Source organism: Amblyomma mixtum, chromosome 3, assembly GCF_055824585.1.
Source record: "Amblyomma mixtum isolate Tamu chromosome 3, ASM5582458v1, whole genome shotgun sequence".
Classification (NCBI taxonomy): domain Eukaryota; kingdom Metazoa; phylum Arthropoda; class Arachnida; order Ixodida; family Ixodidae; genus Amblyomma; species Amblyomma mixtum.
Genome location: NC_143014.1, coordinates 379,141,985 through 379,153,718, shown reverse-complemented (window position 1 = coordinate 379,153,718; position 11,734 = coordinate 379,141,985). Strand labels below are relative to the sequence as shown.

Below are 11,734 nucleotides of genomic sequence, written 5' to 3'. Positions count from 1 at the left end.
CAATAATGCTTGTTTCTTCAACTAACATCTTACACACCCACTGCCAGTGACAAAAATACAAATACTGGTTGTTCTCATTTTACTGTATTTTACCTGAAAGACAAGTTGATTCTGGTTAATAGCTGTGAAGATTTGCATAAATCGGATAACACAATGTAGCCATCCCCCCCCCCCCCCTTTATACAGCCTACACTGAATGTGAGAAAGCACTTGCTTTAGTTGAAGCATCATGAGGCATTGCTTAACCATGGTCGAGAAAAAGCACATGTAAAAGCATTAGACAATTTCTGAAGGGAATGAATGGACTACATAGCCCTTCAGAGGGAAAGCAAAATTTCAACAGCGAAGGTGTCAAGCTGGAAGAACATATTTTTACAACCATCCAGACAATGAAATAGGCTCAGAACGTCAATCTTGGTAGCTCAAACGTGCTCTTCAAATGATTCCAACTTCAGTTCCTCAAGGAGAAAGAGTGCTTTAGAGTTTGCTCTTCCTGGACGTAAGCTAGCGGACTTGAAATTTCTGGCAAACACTTCAGTAATCGGATGGCATGGAAGAAGGCTCGAAAGTGAGTTGTTTGTAGCGGCAAAAATAGCTCGGAGCCGTTAGTGAAATAGCTCGGAAAATACCTGAATAGCATATATATATTGAAAGATATTTTTAGGTCATCAACAGGAGCCTGCCAGTACACCAGCACGCTAGAGGAGGTAATTCGTTGTATCTTGAAAGTGCTTACCTATGGGGCAGAAACTCTGAAGCCAATGAAAATGCTTAAAATAAATTGAGAGCAATGCGAGCTATGGATATAGATATGAATCGAGTAGGTTGGTTAAGGGAATAAATGCAATTTAATGATATCCTAGTTGAAACTGATTGGCAAGTTTGCAGGGGTAAGGTGGCTACAGCTGGCCCAGAAGATTTAACTGAATGCAGGTTTGAGGAGCCTTTCTCTTGCAGAGAACATTAGTGACGTTACTCAGTGAACAGAGAACATGGGAGGTGCACAAAAGCAAGAGATGACTAGAAGATGTGGCTACTCCACATAAATCTCGATGCATCATTCAGGTGTGTTTTCTACCACTTCCAGATGCTTGCTTGGATGCGACGGTGCCTGAGCACCAGGCTCTGATGCATCACCATGATCTCTAATCAGATTTGGTTGGAGGTTGCAGAGCCCAGCGATGGCACCAAGTACATCATTTGCTATGGGTTTCTTTGTGAATATACTAGCAGGGAATTGCTTCAAAATCCTGAAGCATTTGAGACGCCTAATTGATCGCTCAACATAAATCTGAAGTCTTGCCAGGCGACGCGAAGCTACTACCTCTGAACGACAGATCTGCGGCCGGCCTTTGGAAAAGCTTGTGAGTGAAACTTTGACACATGGTGGCAGCAGGTCACCTATGTTAATGCCACGGTCAGCGAGGACTTCATCGCCTTGCGTCAGGTAGCCTAAAAAACCACTGTCAAAAGTGATGAAACGATCGCTTGCACGGCCACTATACGGTTTTGACATAAACTTAATAAACCCACTTCGTGCAATGACGAAAAATTTTGGCCGTATTGTGCGATTTGTAGGAACTAAGTTATATTTCTCCTGTGCAGCTGCCCAGGTCTGTCAATGAAAATTTCGAAATAGTCCACAATACAAGTTACGGAGTAATTTTCCTCAAAAACATTGGGCAGTGTGCTCCATATTATTGCTCTTGGGCCCCGCCGCGGTGGCTCAGTGGCTACAGCGCTCGGCTGCTGACCCGAAAGACGCGGGTTCGATCCCGGTCGCGGCGGCTGAATTTCGATGAAGGCGAACTTCTAGAGGCCCGTGTGCTGTGCGATGTCAGTGCACGTTAAAGACCCCAGGTGGTCGAAATTTCCGGAGCCCTTCACTACGGCGTCTCTCATAGCCTCAGGCGCTTTGAGACGTTAAGCCCCAATAAACCAAACCAAACCAAACCAAACTATTGCTCTTGGCAGCCAGAACACAAAGTACTCTCTGGTAAACTTTGCAAGTTCTGTTAGAATGAAGCAGAAAATCCTGCTAATGGCGGCCGTGGATGCACCAAAACGTAAGGCGAGGTCATTAAGCAATAGGCCAAGACGCAGCCGCATCAGTGTAAGTAGGATTTGGCCCTCAAAGGTTTGGTTTATGGTTTGGTTTATGAGGTTTAACGTCCCAAAGCGACTAAGGCTATGAGAGACGCCGTAGTGGAGGGCTCCGGAAATTTCGACCACCTGGGGTTCTTTAAAAGGGCATGGTGAAAGGGCTCTTCACAATAGTGGAAAGAGTGTGAACCAGTTCGTCAAATGCTACTTTTGACAGACCTGTAAAGAATAGGAAGTGACAGAAAGAGTTGAGTATGCACTGAAGATAGTCTGGAGAGCACTGTCTGCAGTGACTGGGGCCTGCTCGCGAGTGGTTGCATACACATGGTCATGAACAACCGCTGGCTCCTCCACTTGAGTTGCTTTTTCATATATTTCGGCAATCTTTCAACTACATCCACAGGCCAAGCAGCGATCAACAAGATTCTGAGCTCCTTCTCTCCTGCACAACGAAGGATGTGGAGGAAAGTGAGACAATATTTAGCACGGTGGTCTGCGCTAACAGGCACACAGGATAAAATGACCATGCTATGCAAGGGTTACACTAGAGGGATATGACTTGAGTGTTCTGACTGTATAAATGTGGGCTGCATCGCACTCCTGTAGCAACTTGCAGAGGTACTGAAAGCTTTAAAGGGACACTGAGGAAAAATTAAAATTGGCCTCTATCGATAAGGTACTGTGTTCTAATCACAAAGAGATTATGATAAGCGAACACTGAGCTTTTATGAATGGGAAAAAAACTAAATACAGGGGTCACCATCATTGGCCGAAAATATACAGAGTTGTTCTCAGTAGCCCGTTAAACACTGCTAATGCAGCAAAAATGCTGTAATGCAGCTTACAGCAGACGATGAACCTGTGCACTGGAATTGCTGTACATACACTGACTGAAATCAAGGCTGCTCTCATGTGCATTGCTTTTCGTTTCAAATTGCACAGCAGGAAACCCCAAGCATTGTGAAAAAAAGCTAAGTTCCAAACATACATAGCTGCATGTGGCAACCGGAATCTGATGGAAAAAAGAATAAAAAGATGGTAATTGCTTTATTGAAATGCAGATTGTGTACGCCTGCAGAAATAGGCATAACTCCTGCGCTCATGGCAGAATGAGATGCACAATCTGGGTCGAAGCCATGAATTGTAACTAGGCTGGTCGTATATGAGCGGTTGCAAGAAATTTTAATGCTAATTGAACATGACGATGCCAAAGTTGGCAAAGCTAGTAAGGAAGCTCACAGTGAGCATTTCATGACAGCAGCAACTTTATTTGTAAACAGATTCTGCTGTTGAAATCCTTAACCCTTTCACACGCTATTCTTTTTTCTCCACGCAAATGAAACAGTACTACCAAAAATGCATCTTCAAGCATTGACGAAGACAGTTCTCAAGTGCAAAATACTAGTAGAGGTGTTATTATGGAAACAGCAACAATAAATTTATGCAACTTATGAACGATTGTGGGTCTAATTTCTATTTCGAAGGTGCATATTACGCTTGAAATTGTAAAAAAAAATGATGTCATTAATGGTGGCAAACTATATTTGCACAAAAATTGTAGACGGCGTGCTACCCCGCTGACGAGATCGCTGCATATTTGTTTACTTCATTCACTCTATGGCACAAAAACCACCTTATTTGCGACATGAAGGATGCAAAATTCACTTGGAATGAAGAAAGCACTGCTAAGTGCAGCACACTCTCAGGTAAGGCAGCAATATCCGTAGCATACCACAGGATTAAACTCTGCATATAATTAGTGAAAGCAAACGTGCATGTTTTGCACATAAGACAGACTAGCATAAAAGCACGTAACCATAAAGGATAATTCACACCACTTTACTGTACCTATGTGACAGATCCTCTGTTGCAGTGTTGATGGGCAGGTGATCATAAGCTGCAGCACTCTCTTCATCTTGCTCGCCTAATGAATGCTGCATGCCCCTTTCCTTGCATGACAAAGATTGAGCTGTTAAGCACGCCCCTGGCTCCAAAGTTGTGACGTCGTGCCCCCGTCGTGCCCTGTTCCCTTGTGGTGAACAGTGTAAAGAACTGCACAGTATGAAAATACAAAAGAATAAATAAACTGCAGTTCAGAACAAACTCCAAAATCCATACCGGTGTTCCAAGGTGCAGTGTTGGGTATGCATTGTCTTTAATGAGACGCCCATCAATGAAATGAACTGAACATACCTGCAAAACATGTGTATGAAGGCCATATTAAGTTCTGACAACCAGTGCAAGCGGACTACGTCAAACACCACACACTGAAGGAAATATGTAATATGTTCATTCTAACTAAACATGTAATATGTCGATTTCATGCAACTGTCCAGGCACTGCACTTCTGCTTTGTGTTCTTCAAAAATATTTCACCATAATATTTTCTCAATGCATATTTGAGAAGTTTTGTTTTCTATAAACCGGGGCACACAAGAAATGTTTTCAACCGGCGTCTGCACCCACTCAAGAATAGCTCAACAGCATTCATCGGCTGTGCGATGCCAAAATTCATTAACAAAAAAAATACCAAAACAATGCCTGGAAAGCTTCTGGTCGGATCCTATCTCACGTGCGCAAACACTCGCATCTCCCCGTTGTGGCGAAAATGAAATGCGGCCAGCAAGGCATGTTCGCGTAAATATTTAGAATCGAGAAGGTAGAGATAAGGTATTTACAGTGAAACTGGTTTACGCTTCAAGCGCGAACGCACAGCCGACTCGAAAGGCACCGACTAAATGCGGACATGCACATCAGCCCGTTTAGCTCGGTCCTAGATTACATTATATTTACCATTAAAAGAGCAGGCTCCATGTCATACTACCCTACTCTCAGATTAACATTGAATGCAAGGTGACTGAAACGATACTAGCAAACCAAAACCTCCCGTCAGACCGTCTACAGAAATTCGTTTCAACAGCGGCTTGAGGGTGCGATCACTGACGGCTGCCGGCGTTGCAGGTACCGTCAACCAACGACCCGAGCAACTGGAGTTTCACTTTTATCCTGTGTACTCACCCTAGCCGATTAGCCGGGGTAGAAGTCTTTCGTCTGCAGGTTAGCGATCTAATGCTGTCGAATCAACTTGTTCTTCTCTCCTTGCGGAAATCTGTGCATCGCGGACAATCTTCGTGATGTTGAGGCCCGTGTGTTTCGCAAGCAGATATGTTCCCAGCCTTCAAATCTTCGTCGCAGTTCTTGCAACCGAACACGGAACATGTTTTGCCTCTACTTTTCCACATTTTGGCCGCAAAGCGATGCGGATACAGCGGCGAAGTTAGCAGCCCGTAGGCACCAGCTGCTGTCGTCTGAGATCCTGTAGGCCACTTATGTCGAGACGGCGGTGGCGCCGCGAGCACCAACTAAGCAAACTGCTCTCTGTAAACGGTGTATAAAAGGCCGCGTCTTGCAGAGAAGTACCCAGTCGCCTGCAAACGCTTTGGAGTGGCTGCCCACTGAAAATTTATCGTACGTCTTCGTTGGACTACGCTCCTGACTAAGAGGCTTCGTTCTGTGCTTCAGTAAGTATAATCGGTACATATTCATAGCTGACTCACAGTAGCAGTGAAAGATTTTCGGCGGTGCGCGTCTCTGTAAGCCTCAATTCTGGTTCCTTGATTCGCAGGTGACAGCATGGAGGACCCCCGTTATTACAGCGAGTGGGTAAGCAGCGTCGACGACCTGATGCTCCAGGACACACCACGGTCGTCTACGCCACTGCCGAAAAGCCGGCACGATTCCGGCACGATTCCCAGGAGCAGTCAAATCCGTCCAGTTCGTGGGTGTCTTCCACAGTTCCTTGCACGTACTCGTGCGACGCATCAGTGATCAGCTCCGGGTCCTGATCCATTCTCTGTCCGCCGTTGCGACCAAAGAAAATCTCCGTTGAAGAATCTGTTTCTCGCTGCCGTCGGAGCCTACAATTCTCTGACGGTTGCAGGCATCATGACAAAGGCGGGCGCGATGATTCCGAGGAGTTCCCGTCAAGCACTGGTGACGCGGAAGGCGCTCTTTTTGCTAATGAGTTGCAGGAGTGAACCAGCGAGACGTCTTGGAGTTTTCTGGATAGCCTGGAGAACGACTTCGACCAGCTGCCTGCGCTCTTCCAGCGCTTCGCTGTCAACGCTTCTGCCTGTGCAGTTTGCCGTGAAAGGCAGCTCCACCGCTTGCAGCGCGATCGGATCATACTGCCACGTATCATTGCAGTGTTCGTTCGTTCGTGCTGAAGGCCGCAGGAACGGGGCGGGGCGTTATCATTTTTGTTCTTGACGCGTGAAGCTACCGGACTAATCTCGATTCATGACTGCCATGACGAAGTGCATCTACGTTTTTCCAGATTGCTGTAGTTGATTTTGACCGGTTACCTCGAAGTTTCCTTGACGGCTTTAAGTTGAACTATGCAGAGAGCGGCGGGCATTCGTAGATCGACAACTGACAAGCACGTTTTCTGCTTACGCCCTGTCGTGCTGTTCAGTTCTTTCACTGGCGCAAGTCAGCCCAAATAAATAGCTAAGTTTGCAAGTCGTGTTGCTGTCTTCCTGACCGCTCGACTGCCGTCACTACGACTTGAAAATACGAGCCCTGAATCTCCCAGACAGGTCTGTCGAGCTATAACGCACTTCTGGAATCTTCGGAAACAGCGACGAGAGCTTAAAATCCTTGGAATAAGCTGCATTTGCATGGTAAGTGCACTATAGCTGCTTGCACACATTTTCTGTCGATGCCTTGGCTATGTATTCATGCGCTGCTTTATTATTATTTTCCTTTGTTACGTCGGCTTCATGCACGACAGCTGCAGCGAAGTGCGCTTTATCCTTAGCCTGAGAGCGTAAGAATACCCTCGGTGTGAGCATGCTCCATGTGGATTCATCTATTTCAGTCGTGGGGAAGTTGTGCTGAGGGAAACGTATGCTCACACTGCGGTATATCCTGCAAAGTTGCATGTCCGGTAACCTGTGCTTGTTATTTAATCCTAATCCGCCTTTTTTGTTATTCTTTTTCCATTGTACCCGACATTTCGTGCTTCTCGCTGCTTGACTGAAGCGGAGACTTCGTCGAAGCCTTGGTCCAGAAGTCGCCTTAATATTCTTTAGCCTGTAGCAATGTTAATAAACTGATTTTTTTTCACTTCGTATTGCTGTGGGTTCTGCGTCATGCTATCTCCAATCCGCTTCCGCCTGAATCCGGCATAAGGTCTTGCCGACGGGGCTCATCGAGAGCGGAAAAGGGGATGGTGATGCGAAGGATTTCTGACTCCCCAAGTTCGGGTGGTACTTTACCCTTATACAAGCTACCTAATGATTCGTAATGTAGAAGAACTTCTTGCTGGGCGAGTTGGTGCATAGCTTTCTTGGGATGGCGTTGCGCACACGAACAAACGTACACAGGAAGAGGCAGAAGACAGAAAGAGCGCAAACTATCAACTAGATTTATTGCTTTCGCAACAGAATATATATGCAGCATACACACGTGCAAAACAGAATAGGGAGAGGGAAAGAAAGGACAGGGGGGGAAGGGGATATCAAGTCAGGCTTGCATAGGTCAGCGAAAGCTACGGATAAAATTCCTTTCCCTATCATATAAGGTGACCGAGGTATCGCAAATACAATCTCCGCCTTTTTCCCTGATGTGGAAAGCCTCTAAAAGTTCGCGGTCTATTTTGCTTTTGCTCTTGCCCAGAATCTTGATGTAATTGAGCATCGGCTCACAACCAGAGCATGAAATGCAATGGGCAGGCAAGTTCGCCCCGTCTCTTTTTCTTACAGATAGAGCATGCTCCCCTGCGCGCTCATTTATGCAGCGTCCAGTTTGGCCGACATACACGCGTCCACACTTAAGCGGGATTTGATACACCACGCCCGTGGCACATTTGACATATTGTTCTGCATGTTTTATTGTACATGCGCTCCGTGGGGCTCCTTCCTCGGCGATCCTGGGGCATAACCCAGCAAGCTTTTTTGGAGCGGAAAAAACCACCGGAACACCATGCCTGTTTGCCACTTTTTTTAAATTGTGGGCGACTTTGTGCATGTAAGGAAGCACCGTCGGCTTCGCTCTCCGCAAGCGCTCAAGGTCACAGCTATGCTTGCCTTTCTTTGTCTTCTGGAGAAGGTTCTCGGCTACCGCTGTGATGAGCGAGCAGGGGAATCCGGCTGAAAGCAGCCTGGTGATCTGATTCTGGAAGCTGGAATGCATTTCATGCTCGCATGATTTGGTTAAGGCTGATTCTAGGCACGAGTTTGCAATTGCTCTTTTCACAATCTTTGAATGTGCAGAATCAAATGGAAGTAGTGCTTTCTGTGCTCGAGGAGCATATTTCCAACAGACATGATGCGAGACAACCTGCATTTTTATGTCTAAAAACTGCAATGAACCGTTGGTTGGGAGTTCGTGCGTGAAAACCAAGCCTTTGCCATGTTGTCCAAAAAGGGTTAAAACACTGCTAACTGAATCTGGGTAGGTCAGCGTTTTTTGTTTCGAAAAAACAATTAAAAAATCGTCAACATATCTAAAACACTTAAGAACACCGTTTTTAGTAAGCTCTACATTCAAGGAACGGTCAATAGCAGCTAAAAATATTTCGCAGAGGATAGGGGCGACACAGGATCCAATACAAATGCCTTGTCTTTGAATGTAAAAACTGTCTTTAAAAGAGATAAAGGTGGCTTGCAAATAATTCCAACAGGGACATGAAGCTATCTACAGAAACCCCAGCTGAGTTTTGGAACCCTATTTCACCAGAACACTCAATGCATTCTTTGACAGCCGCGAACAATTCATTATGAGGCACTGAGTAAAATAAATCTTCCACATCAATGGAAAAGGCGTAGCCAATATTAGCAGTGGAATCCAAGAAACCTACTAATTCACCGGAGTTTTTTGTCGAAAAAGGGTCAACAATCTGTAAAGCACCAAGATGTTTTTGCAGAAACTGGCTAATTAAAATCTGCCAAGAACCCTTCTCGCTTACAATAGTCCTAAACGGCACAGAGCCCTTGTGTGTTTTTGCCGTGAAGAAAACTGACAGCGCTTTCTTTTTCCAGTTGATAACCGAGCTTGCAAGCTTACACAAATCTAGATCTTTGCACAGCGCTGAAGCCTTGCTTTTGATCCTAGTGGCACTTGGCTTGATGCGTACGAAGTTCTTAGCGATAGCTTGTGCCGCTTTCTCGTTGAACGTATCTTCTTTTAGGACAACGAATCCTCCATTCTTGTCGGCCTCAAGTAACCGCAGGTTGTTATGCCTGAAGAAGGTAACTACGCTTCTAGCTGGGTCTTTGATATGCCTCGTGGAAGCCGTGGAAACAGTTTTAGTTGGAGCCTCTACTTCCTCCAGGAGGCACCTCTCCCGATCCTCTCCGTTGGCCTTGCTTGAAATACGACGATTGAACGCCAACAGGTCGTGAGCTGGAACCGACGGCTCATAACTGTACTTCTGACCCTTGCTAAGAATGCCAGCCACCTCCTCAGGCAGCGCTACATCGTCCAAAACTATAAGGCTTCTTGGACTATCCGCCTTGCACGATGTTCTGGTGCAGGCTATGGCTTGCTGGAGGCACTTAGCCCACCAAAATTCAGTCATCTGAGCAGCGAATCTTCTGGCGGTTCGTAACTTGATTTCCGCCAGCCATCCAGGGTCTAAAGCGTAACAAAGCGATCGCAAAAGGTCTTGAAACCTGCGTACTTGACGCCAAAGTTCAGATCTGATGTACCTGCAAATGCGCTTCAAAAGGCCCACTCTTGGTTTGAGGAGGCCGAACATCGCACTTACATCTTGAGGTATGAAGTCCTTCCGCAAGCAGAAGGCGAGGTACCTGGCGCGGCAAGTTGAGCTGACAATGAGGTCCACGCAGGCGCTTTTGAAGCGCATTAGCAGGTACATCAGATCTGAACTTTGGCGTCAAGTAAGCAGGTTTCAAGACCTTTTGCGATCGCTTTGTTACGCTTTAGACCCTGGATGGCTGGCGGAAATCAAGTTACGATCCGCCAGAAGATTCGCTGCTCAGATGACTGAATTTTGGTGGGCTAAGTGCCTCCAGCAAGCCATAGCCTGCACCAGAACATCGTGCAAGGCGGATAGTCCAAGAAGCCTTATAGTTTTGGACGATGTAGCGCTGCCTGAGGAGGTGGCTGGCATTCTTAGCAAGGGTCCGAAGTACAGTTATGAGCCGTCGGTTCCAGCTCACGACCTGTTGGCGTTCAATCGTCGTATTTCAAGCAAGGCCAACGGAGAGGATCGGGAGAGGTGCCTCCTGGAGGGAGTAGATGCTCTAACTAAAACTGTTTCCACGGCTTCCACGAGGCATATCAAAGACCCAGCTAGAAGCGTAGTTACCTTCTTCAGGCATAACAACCTGCGGTTACTTGAGGCCGACAAGAATGGAGGATTCGTTGTCCTAAAAGAAGATACGTTCAACGAGAAAGCGGCACAAGCTATCGCTAAGAACTTCGTACGCGTCAAGCCAAGTGCCACTAGGATCAAAAGCAAGGCTTCAGCGCTGTGCAAAGATCTAGATTTGTGTAAGCTTGCAAGCTCGGTTATCAACTGCAAAAAGAAAGCGCTGTCAGTTTTCTTCACGGCAAAAACACACAAGGACTCTGTGCCGTTTAGGACTATTGTAAGCGAGAAGGGTTCTTGGCAGATGTTAATTAGCCAGTTTCTGCAAAAACATCTTGGTGCTTTACAGATTGTTGACCCTTTTTCGACAAAAAACTCCGGTGAATTAGTAGGTTTCTTGGATTCCACTGCTAATATTGGTTACGCCTTTTCCATTGATGTGGAAGATTTATTTTACTCAGTGCCTCATAATGAATTGTTCGCGGCTGTCAAAGAATGCATTGAGTGTTCTGGTGAAATAGGGTTCCAAAACTCAGCTGGGGTTTCTGTAGATAGCTTCATGTCCCTGTTGGAATTTTATTTGCAAGCCACCTTTATCTCTTTTAAAGACAGTTTTTACATTCAAAGACAAGGCATTTGTATTGGATCCTGTGTCGCCCCGATCCTCTGCGAAATATTTTTAGCTGCTATTGACCGTTCCTTGAATGTAGAGCTTACTAACCACGGTGTTCTTAAGTGTTTTAGATATGTTGACGATTTTTTAATTGTTTTTTCGAAACAAAAAACGCTGACCTACACTGATTCAGTTAGCAGTGTTTTAACTCTTTTTGGACAACATGGCAAAGGCTTGGTTTTCACGCACGAACTCCCAACCAACGGTTCATTGCAGTTTTTAGACATAAAAATGCAGGTTGGCTCGCATCATGTCTGTTGGAAATATGCTCCTCGAGCACAGAAAGCACTACTTCCATTTGATTCTGCACATTAAAAGATTGTGAAAAGAGCAATTGCAAACTCGTGCCTAGAATAAGCCTTAACCAAATCATGCGAGCATGAAATGCATTCCAGCTTCCATAATCAGATCACCAGGCTGCTTTCAGCCGGATTCCCCTGCTCGCTCATCACAGCGGTAGCCGAGAACCTTCTCCAGAAGACAACGAAAGGCAAGCATAGCTGTGACCTTGAGCGCTTGCGGAGTGCGAAGCCGACGGTGCTTCCTTACATGCACAAAGTCGCCCACAATTTAAAAAAGTGGCAAACAGGCATGGTGTTCCGCTGGTTTTTTCCGCTCCA

At 46.0% G+C, this 11,734-nt stretch overlaps 2 pseudogenes; both read right to left on the bottom strand.

Moving 5' to 3' along the window:
• Nucleotides 1–1,057: 1,057 nt before the first annotated feature.
• On the bottom strand, nucleotides 1,058–2,136 carry LOC149356942 (uncharacterized; annotated as a pseudogene).
• Nucleotides 2,137–2,307: 171 nt separating this feature from the next.
• LOC149356941 (uncharacterized) lies at nucleotides 2,308–5,953 on the bottom strand (annotated as a pseudogene).
• Nucleotides 5,954–11,734: the final 5,781 nt, after the last annotated feature.